Genomic DNA, 11,643 nt, shown 5'->3' on the forward strand with positions numbered 1-11,643 from the left:
ATTCTGAATACTAGTTTTTCTGAAAGACGATTTTAGTTTTTAAAAGATTTTATTTATTTGAGCGAAAGAGAGAGAGCGAGCGAGCACAGAGGGAGAGTGAGAGAGGAAAGCGGACTCCCCGCTGAGAGGAGATCCTGACTAGCGACTCGATCCCAGGACCCTGAGATCATGACCTGAGCCGAAGGCAGACGCTTCACTGACTGAGCCACCCTGAAAAATGATTTTAAGAGCAATGTAAGATAGCTCTGTTAATGCAGAAGTATGGTAGCATAGAACTTTTACAATTAAAATATACATGCTGCCATTGACTGTGATGCCACTTCTAAGTTTCATACGGTGTTGAGAAATGCCTCTAATTATAAACAGAGTAATAATCCTGCTAGTCATTGGGGCCTTCCGAAGATGTACACAGCCAAACCTGGGAAACATCTGTGCGTGCTGTGCTATGACTAGAAAGGATTGAAAATGCTTCCACAAATCTAGGGAAGGAATAGAAGGAAGAGAACAGGGAAGGTTTTGAATGAAGGTCAATACACGGTCAAGTACCATCTCTCTGTGATAGAAGATAACCCAGCGGGGGTAGGGGGTTGGGGGGTGGGGGGAGGTGTGGGCAGGGACTGGCGTCCGAGCACCGCTGGGTGCCTGTGGGTGGTTACGGTTCCTCCTGCACCCTGGGCAATGAAGTTGTGTCTAGATTTGCAAGATGACAGAAGGAAACCCTTCAGAGACTTTTGTGTTTGATACCGCCTCTGAGTCTTTCATGGAAGAATCACTACAAGAATGTTTTATTAGCAATGATCTCCAAGCCCCTTCCTTCTTTCAACCACTTCTGTCAGAGGCATAACACAAATAATTCAGTTTTGAAAAAACAAAGCCGCTCTAGAATGTGACTGCTAATAAGAGGACTTGAAAGTCCTTGTTGTTTTGACAAGCCAGGCGTAGGTGGTAGTTGTGGGCAGGAGAGCGTGGTTGGTTTTTATCTGCATCCAGGCATCTTATCCCAGGAAAAGTTTTGTGCCATGATTTTTTAAAAGAAATACCGTCTGGAGCCTTGACAGTGCTCCCTGCTGATCATCCTTAACCAATTAAGGAGGACCCACCAGAGACCTTGTTCATAAAAGATTTACAGAAAAGTCACAATGTAGTTGAATTCCAAATGAAGAGTGTAAAGATAAGTGAGCATTTTTGAATAATAACATACTCAGTAAAAGACAAAACACATCACCTCAAAATACAATGGAACGGCATTTAAAAAGATATCTTGGGAGACATTTCTCTCCCCTAACAACTCTTTAAGAATAAACAGATCTCTTCAGGGTTACTTTGAAAGACTAAAAACACGTGCTAGGTAATTGGGTTGACAATTGCCCTGTTTTGAGACAGCACTCCAGGGAGACACACATCTTGGCCCCAAGCAAGAGCATCAATTTGATAATTCAGAAAAACAAAAATGCGTGCTCTGTTGTCTCTCGGCTGGACTGACAGTAATGGAGGGAGAAGCCGGTTTATATCTGAGAGCTATTGCATATCGAGGTCTGGATCAATACCCTCTTGCTGCCCCCTGATAACTATTAGCTTTTAGAATGTTATGTGACTTTTGCAAGATGGGATACTTTATGATCTTCATTAGTTGGGGGCAACAGCCGTCGGACATGAGCGTGTGGCAGGAAGTCAGATCTGCAGACTTGTGAAATATTGGTTGTGCAGCAGAGATCCTGCAGGGAAGGAGAATTAGCATGTCCTGAGTTCCTGTTATAGGCCAGGCATTGTGGTAGGTGCTTTATAATTGGTAATCACCCCATCAGCCTCATAAAGCAGGTATTAATATCCCTGATTTGACAGATGTGAAGAAGTCAAGGCATTTCTCCCATGGCACATAGATAACACGGTAGTGGGATACGAGTTCCAGTGTAGGGCTCTGCGATCCCGGGGTTGGGTTCTCTGTAATTCCCAAGGCTGACTCACTGGGGAGGAAACTTGGCGCATCTCGCGCACTGTTGCTCAAGTTGGAATGCACACGTGACTCAGCGGCTGGTCTTGTGAAGATGCAGATTCTGCGGATGGTGGTTGCTCAGGGGCTGCGCCCAGAGTAGCCAGCCCCTCGTTTACCCTCGTGGGTTCTTTGGTGGAAACCTAAGGCTCCGACATTAAAAGCCCCGGAACTTGGAGCAGGTGGCAGTGCCAAAGGATGGTTGGAGGGACACCCCCTTCCTATTGTCCGTCAGCCCCAAAGGAGACCCAGAAACACGCGCGCACTTGCTGTTGAACTCAGAAGTCCTGCCGGAGCCTCTCTTTCCCACTTCGCTCACTGTCCTTCCCTTCCGTACGGGAGTCTGGATTTGAACCTTTGCCTTCTGACTTTCAGCTGATGCTCTTTTAGTGTAACTCAAGTATGGCTTCTCAAGTCGTGATGGGCAAGGAGGTACTTTAACAGTATTGGGAGGCTGGATCTTTGGGAAGTGACCAGGATTCGATGAGGTCATGAGGGTGGTTCCATTTCATTAATTAAGGTACTCATGCCCTTAAAAGACTCACAAGAGAGCTTGCTTCTACTGTGCAGTCCTCCGCGAGAGGGTATGGCACGAAGCAAGCCATCCTGAAACCTGGGAGCAGGTCCTCACCAGGTGCCGGTCTGCAGGTTCCATAACCTTGAACTTGCCACCCTCCGGAATTGTGAAAAACAAATGTTTGTGGTTGAGTCACCGGGTCTAGGGTTATTTGTTAGAGTGGCCTGAACCGTATCACCTAGTAACTTGCCAAGAACATGGAGTATTGGGCGCCTGGGTGGCTCAGACGGTTAAGCTTCTGCCTTCGGCTCAGGTCATGATTTCAGGGTCCTGGATTTTGAGCCCCGTATCAGGCTCCCTGCTTTGCGGAGAGCCTACGTCTCCCTCCCCCTCTGCCTGTTGCTCCCCCTGCTTGTGCGCTCTCTCTCTCTGTTAAACAAATAAAATCTTTAAAAAAAAAAAAAAAGAGCCTGGAGTACTGAACACAGCACATTGTGTTAGAGAATGTAGACACTTGGAGTTATCATTTACCTATGATCTAATTTCTTAAGAATTTCATGAATATATTGGAGTGTATCTGGGTGTGCTATCTGATGTAGAATTTGAGAATCTTGTAATTTACTGCTGTTGCTGAAGAAGAGAGAAACATCAAATACCTGATTCTTGAAGCACAGAATTAACGGTTGAGGTTGGTCCCCTGGCAGGATGCGCCTGGATGTCAGAGGCAGAGACAAGTGACATGTTCACGACATAAACTAGTTACACGACCTTCTCTCTGAATTATGTGTCACTTATTTCTCAGACTCAGCTTACTCGTCTCCAAAATACGGGAGATCAACTTGGGGATCTCACACGGGTGTTTCTTTCTCCGTCTCCCTCTCTCCTTCCTCCCTTCCTTCCTCCCATTCCTTTCTTTATTATTATTTTTTTGTATTTTACTTTTAAAACTAGTATCCTACAAACCACGTTTTATATTTATAAAGTGAGCCTTAATGAGCTTTGCCAGATTATCAAAAAAGAGAGACCTTGATCTGTGTATAAATGACTTTTACACATTCTCGTAGGGGAAGGCGTATCAGGGAGGCATCAGTGATCTCCCGGGCCCCCATCCCACCCCCAGCGCCGGTTGCCTCCACGGCAGGAGGGGACGGATTTTATGTCTCTTCTCCGATCAATCAGGTGTGCGTGATTCAGATTTTCTCTCTCTCACTGTAGTTCAATCACTGCGGTGATACAGTTTCTTTCTTGGTTACTTGAAGACGTGTGTGTCTTTGTTTCCTTTAATTTCCCACCGCCAGCCATCTGATTTTCCCCTATGCAAGATGAGAACATCCATGTCCCCATCCGTTATTTGATCTTTCTTCCCCTTTCCGTCTTCCATCTTATTTCTATTTAATTGCACTGTTATACATGCGAACAAGTGTAAGTTACCTATGAAATCTGTGTGTGGTGAGTAGCCGATATGGTGATTCCAACCCTAACGCTCTTCTCTAGCTCAAGGTGGGTGTGTATGTGTGTGTGTGTGTGTGCGCACCTATGCACACATTGCACGCACATGTATTGTGTTGTGTAGTTGAAGAGTCAAACTTTATTTTTTTTAAGATTCTTATTTATTTGACAGACAGAGATGACAAGTAGGCAGAGAGGCAGGCCGAGAGAGAGGAGGAAACAGGCTCCCTGCTGAGCAGAGAGCCCAATGTGGGGCTCGATCCCATGGTCCTGGGATCATGACCTGAGCCAAAGGCAGAGGCCTCAACCAACTGAGCCACCCAGGTGCCCCGAAGAGTCAAACTTTAAATGATGATTCTAATAGTTGCAAATGAGCCACAATTCTTGCCTTGTTCTGTGCATCCCTATGTGGGGTTGCAGCTCAGCGGGCAGCAGAGACGTGCCCAACACGTCTGGGCACGGGCTGCTTTTGAGCACCTTCCAAGATGTGGCATTTCTTACCAAACGGTAATGTACCTCCTGACTATACCAAGGCTTCAACAGAGAACAAAAGTGAGCTTCTCACGTCGGATGCGATGTTACTTTGCATGGAAGGTGACACTGCAGCTTCTCACTCTGTGGGCCAAGCCTCTTAGGCTACACGGCCACATCCCTGGCAGACTCCGTCAAGATCTCAGAGTGCAAGGAAGTGTCTAGGTTCTTTGATTGCGTATCCATCCCTCATCTTAGGGCTCCAGTTATCCGAACCTGCAGGGCGCAGAGACGTTGTCTGGGTACCAGGATATCCTCTGGGCTTTTCCTCCTAAAGTTTTTCTCTCTCTTAACCTCCTCCCTCCGTCTTTCCTCTGTCCCAGCTTCTCCCCCTGACTACTTCTTCCTCCCCTCCCTCCCTCCTCTCTTGCTTTTTCTAATAAAGTTTATGTTTATTCTAGCTTCAGATGCAGTCATCACGCCAGGCCTGGCCTGTTTAATAGCTGATATCTCTGATCTCTTACGTTGGAAACTGTTGTCTCCGTGAACTCACATGTCCTCCCTTCCAAGCTTCATGCTCACTTTGCTGGGCTTGATCCTAAAGCAACCTCTAAAGACTGGATGCGTGCAAAATACGATCTCTGAAACTAACATGCTCAGACAGGTCTTTATTATTATTATTATTAAGATTTATTTATTTCAGAGAAAGAGAGAGAGTGAGTAAGCACAAGTGAGGTGAGGGGCAAAGGGAGAGGGAGGAGCTGAGCCAGGAGCCTGAGATCGTGACCCGATCATGTCCTCTGAAACAAACTCAGTGAACAGGAAATCAAGAGTCGGACGCCCAACCAACGGAGCCACCCAGGTGCCGCTGGACAGATCATTATTTGAACCTTTGCTCTTCCTTGATAATTTCTTATTTTGATCTTTTAAGCATTTCCTGATAAATTGAAGGTCTTGGTTGCTTCCTTGTTTCCCAGCACCCTGTGTTTTGTAGATGGAAGGTCCGCCGCTCATTCCCTGTCTGGAGACAGGGTCTGTCTATTTGGAAGCTTTTCCAAAAGTTCTGAAATTTCACAATGTCTGAACATATGCTTTATTTGTGTCCTCTGAAACAAACTCAGTGAACACTTTAAGCTATGGGAAATTTATTTATATTGAGAAATTCCTTTGCCCTATTTTTCTATTTTTTCTTTTTTTTTTAAGAATTTATTTATTTATTTGACAGAGAGAGAGATCACAAGTAGGCAGAGAGGCAGGCAGAGAGAGAGGAGGAAGCAGGCTCCCTGCTGAGCAGAGAGCCCGATGTGGGGCTCGATCCCAGGACCCTGAGATCATGACCTGAGCCGAAGGCAGAGGCTTAACTCACTGAGCCACCCAGGCGCCCCTCTATTTTTACTCTTTACTTTTTCTTGAACGTTTTATTTCCTCCATCTTTTTCCCTTTTCATATTATCTGGCTCTTGCTTAATGGACACTGTATTTTTAAAATCTCACTGAAAATACTTCTTATACTTTAACTGTTGTCTTCTGCCCCAAGTTGTTTTATTTCCTCCTACTTCCTGCTGGAATGTAGGATTCTTCGACATTGTAAAAATGGCTTCCATTTTGTAGCTTTTTCTCAAATATCTAGAAATCCTTGATTGACTTTTAATATTTAAGACTGTAGCAACTGTCAGAAATTTCATTTGGAGCTCTGTGAACATGGGCTTGGGAACTGACGGTCTTTCCTGTAGGACGCGTGGGGAAGGAGCCGAGTGGCCTTAGCTGTACTGCAGAGTACCTTGTTTGGGAAACAAAACCGAGCTAACTTCCCTAGCTCCTTCCCCAAGTTTATTCAAAGTGTGCAGCACATGCGAACACACGCATGTGTGTGTGTATGGGCGGCGAGGGGGAGAACTCAGTGTTTGTAAACCTTAAAAGTAAAGCTGTCAGTTATTTTACCAACAAAATGGGTTTATTCGGGAATAGCAGAGGATGACGATCTGGAACATACAAGCTATGGCAAAACTACAGACAAGTCCAGAAAACAGGGGAGAGAAACACTCTTCCCGAGGAAGGAAGTTAGAGAGTTGGGAGGGGCTTTTGAGGATAAAAAGTCCATTGGAATAATCTAAAAGTTGGAAGTGTAGCCCCTTCTCATTGGCTGGGCTTTTGGCTGGGGCTTTTTGCTGCTGGGGCTGTAAAGTAGCATCACTCTCAAGGCCATCTCTGTTGAGTCTGCAATGGATAAGGAGAGGTAGAGCAGGAGAGCACCCCCTTGTGGCTGCATCTTAAATGAGGTTTCCTTTTCTTAATCTTCACAGGTTAAACCCCTGGTTGGCAGGAATTGTTCATGTGGGAATAGGGTGTGTGTCTGTATGGCAGGGAGCGTGTGTGTGTGGGGGGGGGGTGGTATGTTTCTTTGTTTTTAACTCTACATTTCACAGATTTCCTGTATTGTTCATGACATTTCTGATTTCTGCCCCTTTCTAGAGTTTTATGAGCACATCACTCCTTCTTCACCAGATCTGGGTAGAACCTCCTTTGCTCTCCATTTTTTGACATCTCTTTTCTGTCTTCCAAATTTTTTGAAAGTCTTCCGCTTGTCCCCTTGCATTTTCTTTCTTTCAGATTGTGGGTCTTATTTTGATTTTTCTTCATTTTTAAGTCATTTGAAAGTAGTAGCGGGAGAGGAAATAAGCCCGTGTTCAGTTGATCATTGTGACTTGTAAGCACTGAAAAGGTCTCAAACGTTAAGAGGGTGTGAGAAGCCAGTCTTTGAATAACTAACAGCGATTGGGAAATAAATCCATCACCTGTAAGTAAAATTTTACACCATAAGTAAGTGGGCTCAGGAACAGTTTGGGTGATGTTCTTCCTACCCTGGGTTTCTTTTCTTAGGGGGGAGATGCATCAGGGAAGAGGTAGGAGATTTTGTAGGGGAGAATGAAGGCACCTTTGGCAGAGCAGCTATGCGGAGGAAAAAATAGGGAGTCAGGGGCCAAGGAGCCTGGTGTGCTAGAAATGGAGGCCAGTAAGAATACATGAGGTATCAGACACGGTTGCTCAAAGGTGTTATTTAAAGTCTAATTTCTTGCTTCAGTCTAGATAATAACAATATTATCAGCCAACACTTACTGAGCACCTACTGTGTGGCACTAAGTACTTTAGACCAGTCCCCCAGACAGTCCTACAAAGTAGTTAGTATGATTGTCACCATTCCCATTTTAGACACACGAAACTAAGTTACTTGTTCAATGGCATGTAGGTAATTAGTGACAGAGCCAGTGTATGAACCCAAATGATTAAGTTCCAGGATTCCTCTAAAACTCTGTGCAGGTGTCTCTGTGTGTGTATGTAACATAGTAACATGTATGTTACAATATCTCAAACCACTTTTAGCCAATGGTATACTAGTAAACTGTCTCTCCAGAGCGAAAATCCAGCCCTAAGTGGTCATGTTTGCCGACATGTTGGTATAGAAACTCCCACCATGGCTGATTTCAAGGATATTAACAATTAAGCGGTTGGCTCCACTGGTAAAAGTGGGCTCCAAATACAACACTGCTGTAGCCTCATGAGAACTAAGTTGAGTGAGCTTAGATCGTCCGATACTGCTTCTATTCTGGACTCCTCTTTGGTTTCATTTTCATTGGGTCTTAACAATAAGAACAAGAAAGGAAGACAAATGATATTGGTTTTAGTTAGGAGTGGAAAGAAGTATTTGACATTTATGGTGGTTAAGGATTTTGCACAAGTTAGAAAGAAATATAGATTGCTAGCAATTGGAATGGACTTTGTTTTTCTACATCCACCGTAATACCTGATTTTCTCATAAATATTACATGTCACCACCGCACGTTACAGGAACAACATTTTAATTAAAGAAAATAAATGAGCAGCCACATCTAATGCACAGCATAGAAAGGTCACAAGTTTAAATCAGCTGACCAGTTCTTTGGTGCACGGTCCATGCATTAGAACTATAAATGACTTCGTGTCCCTTTAACTCAGAAGCAGTGGAGTTGATCACGGCAGCTCTAACTTCCACTATATGCATTTATGAATGCGGTAATTATTTTATCCTTCAAGTGGCGCTGCCCTCTCCAAGTATTAAACCGTGGTACTTCACTGCTGGCTGACCTGGGCTGAGTAAGAAAACAGCATATAGCACATATAAACCACAGACAATTCCTATTTTTTGTAAACCTCATTATCTCATATTAACTTCCTAAGACAGGGGTTGAAACTATACTAACCATCAAAATATTCAAGAAAGCAAGCAAATATTCACATATGACTTTTTAGAGGCTTTTGTAAAGATCTAAGACTCTTAAAAAAAATAACCAGTAAAGTGACATACACAGATATGAATTTATCTTCATAATTAGCATCCAATTAAGATATATATTTATATGTCACCAGTTTTTATTCGAATGAATTTAATTAAACTATTAAGTTAAACTAAATGACTTCAGTTATGGCCTTAGCCCCAGATTTACTCATCCAGCATCAGACGTAATGACACTTTAAAAAGAAGTTCAACAATGAAAATTTATGGGCTTTAAAAGTTTATTATAGTCTTTGTAATATCTCAATTAAAAATACATTATGCCTATGATCTGCCTCCTGGAAGCAAAAAGAATCACTTAAGCCAGTGCTGGTGTTGGAAACAGACATGTTTTATTGTTTATGTGTATATAGCACATGTGAATATTTCTAGCAACTTCAGGTCAGTGTCCTATGAGAGTAATTCAAAATCTACAACAATTGGAACAGGAACAGAAACTCTACGTGTCATTGGAGTTCCCTCCATTCTTTGGTATGTATTATTTTTAGTACAACTTGTTTTAATTTCCATTATATTCGTTACTGTCTCTGATCATTTTATTTCAAGAAATGAGGTTAGTATTTAGTGTTTCAGGTGGGATTCCTGGATAGAATAAGAAATCTTTTTGAAATTTTATTACAGTTAATGCAACATTTATTGTATGAACGATTTCCGAGGGCTGTCCTTGGTCTTTGCTAAACCATTCTTTAGGGTTTGTGCTGGTATGCAGTCCTTGTTCTTATCTTCTTTATTTAAAGATTTTATTTATTTGTGTGAGAGAGAGAGTCTGAGAGAGGGGAGGGCCAGAGGGAGAAGCAGACTCCGTGCTGAGCAGGGAGCCTGACGCAAGACTGAATCCTAGGATTCCAGGATCATGACCTGAGCCAAAGGCAGTCACTTAACCAACTGAGCCACCCAGGTGCACCTGTTCTTGTCTTCAACTTACCTGCAGGTCTACAACGCTTTACCCCAAATATACAACAGATACTGAAAAACAACATCATCAGGGATTTCTCACTGTTTATTGTTGACAGTGACACAGCCAAGAACTGTGAAAAGTCGGAGATTTTACCCGACTTGCTAGCTAATTAGCCTGCCAGTTTCATGGAAGTTGGCAAAAGACAAGGATACTGGGTCAGAGACAAAGGACCTCCTTGTGTACAGCATAGCAAGTGGCGTGATCTTCATACTCAGGTCCCCGCTAGGGCCCGTGGGGGTACAGGGAGGTGGGCTCTAGTGGGTATGGCAGCAGCGAGCTTGTAGCATAGCTGAGGAGACTCAACTCGGGAAACCCAAATTTTTATAAGGATGTTGCAAGCAAATCTGCCTCACATTTGCCTCAAAAGAAGAGATTATCTTTATTATACCGCACAGCAAACAAACTGCCCCTTGTCCCCAAAGGGGACACTATCTCAAACAAGGTTCTTGTCGGAGAAATATTCTCGACCAGAACAGAAGCCAGCACCATGACTGCTGGGGAGGGTTGCAGCTCCTACGTGTGAAATATCTCAACTCAGAATACTGGTATTCTCTTCCTAATTGGTTTTTGGTAGAATAAAATGAGATAGAACACAGGAAAGTGCTTAGAACTGTTAAATGCTGAATCAGTGCAGGCTGTTACTATCTAATACTCTACACACACTCAGATATAAGACCTTGCATACTTGAATTTCCTCCCTACTATTAAGAGCAATATATGCATTTTTTTTTCTTTTTAGCTTCCATTTTTTAGAATGGTTTCAGGTTCATAGCAAAATCGAGCAGCAAGTTCATAAAGTTCCCTTAATACTTCAGTCCCACACACACTTCTTCCCCTAATCTCACCACCTGCATCGGGACCCATCGATGGTTACACCCCAGGAACCTAAAACGATACACGTTTGTCGCCCAAAGTCCGGTAGTTTGCGTGAGGGTATTTGTGGTATGACGCGTTCCGTAGGTTTGGACAACGTATACTGACATGTATCCAGCACTACAGAATCATGCAGAGGAGTTTCACGGCCCTAAAAGTCCTCAGGGTCAGCCCATTCGTCCCATACTCGGTGCTAATCCCTGGCAACCACTGATCTTTTTCTGTCCCCGTAGTATCGCCTTTTCCAGAATGGCAGAGTTGGAATCAAACTACATATATATGTGCTTATTAAAAGAGAATGATAAGAGAATTCTTAAGAAAGCCATCCATAACGTTCCTACCCAGTAATAACTTTAACTTTTTCATTAATTTCTAACCAGTATCATTCTACATATCTTTCGGTCTGCTTTTTTAATTCGTTTTGTCCTTTAGAGAGTTCATTTTTCATAAGTTTAACAACCTCCATAAAACTTCTCTACTACTTAGGCATATTTTATATATCAGTCAGGAGAGGGTAATTTGTGCTGGATTACAGTAACAAAGGCTTATTTCTTTTTATTTATTTATTTTCTAACGGTCCATGGCAAGAACACATTTATTTGTGAGTGATTTCAGAGAGCCATGGCTGTCATCATGGGCCGCTGTTCGCTTGCTCCGTATGATCCGGCTGCAGTTACAAGGACGGAACCAGGATAAGCAGAGTGAGAATACAGCTTTGATTGTGCTGTGATTTCTTTCCAGTGAAACTGATCCCAATGCAAAACTGTGGGAGTCTAGTTTTAGCAACTCTCTGATTATTAATCAGCCCTGCACAAAGGCTTATTTCTTGTTCACACTGTGTGTCGCTGTGTGCTATCCCGGGGGTTGCTAGATATGGTCACTCAGTGGCTCCGGTTGATGCGGACAGCCACAGCACGTCGTGTTGTCTTACTTGAAGAAAAGAAAGCTAGGAAGGGCTCACACTCGCACTTGGGATTAAAACTTCAGGGGAGCCTGGGTGGCTCAGTGGGTTAAAGCCTCTGCCTTTGGCTCAGGTCATGATCCCAGGGTCCTGGG

Source organism: Mustela nigripes, chromosome 18, assembly GCF_022355385.1.
Source record: "Mustela nigripes isolate SB6536 chromosome 18, MUSNIG.SB6536, whole genome shotgun sequence".
Taxonomy (NCBI): Eukaryota; Metazoa; Chordata; class Mammalia; order Carnivora; family Mustelidae; genus Mustela; species Mustela nigripes.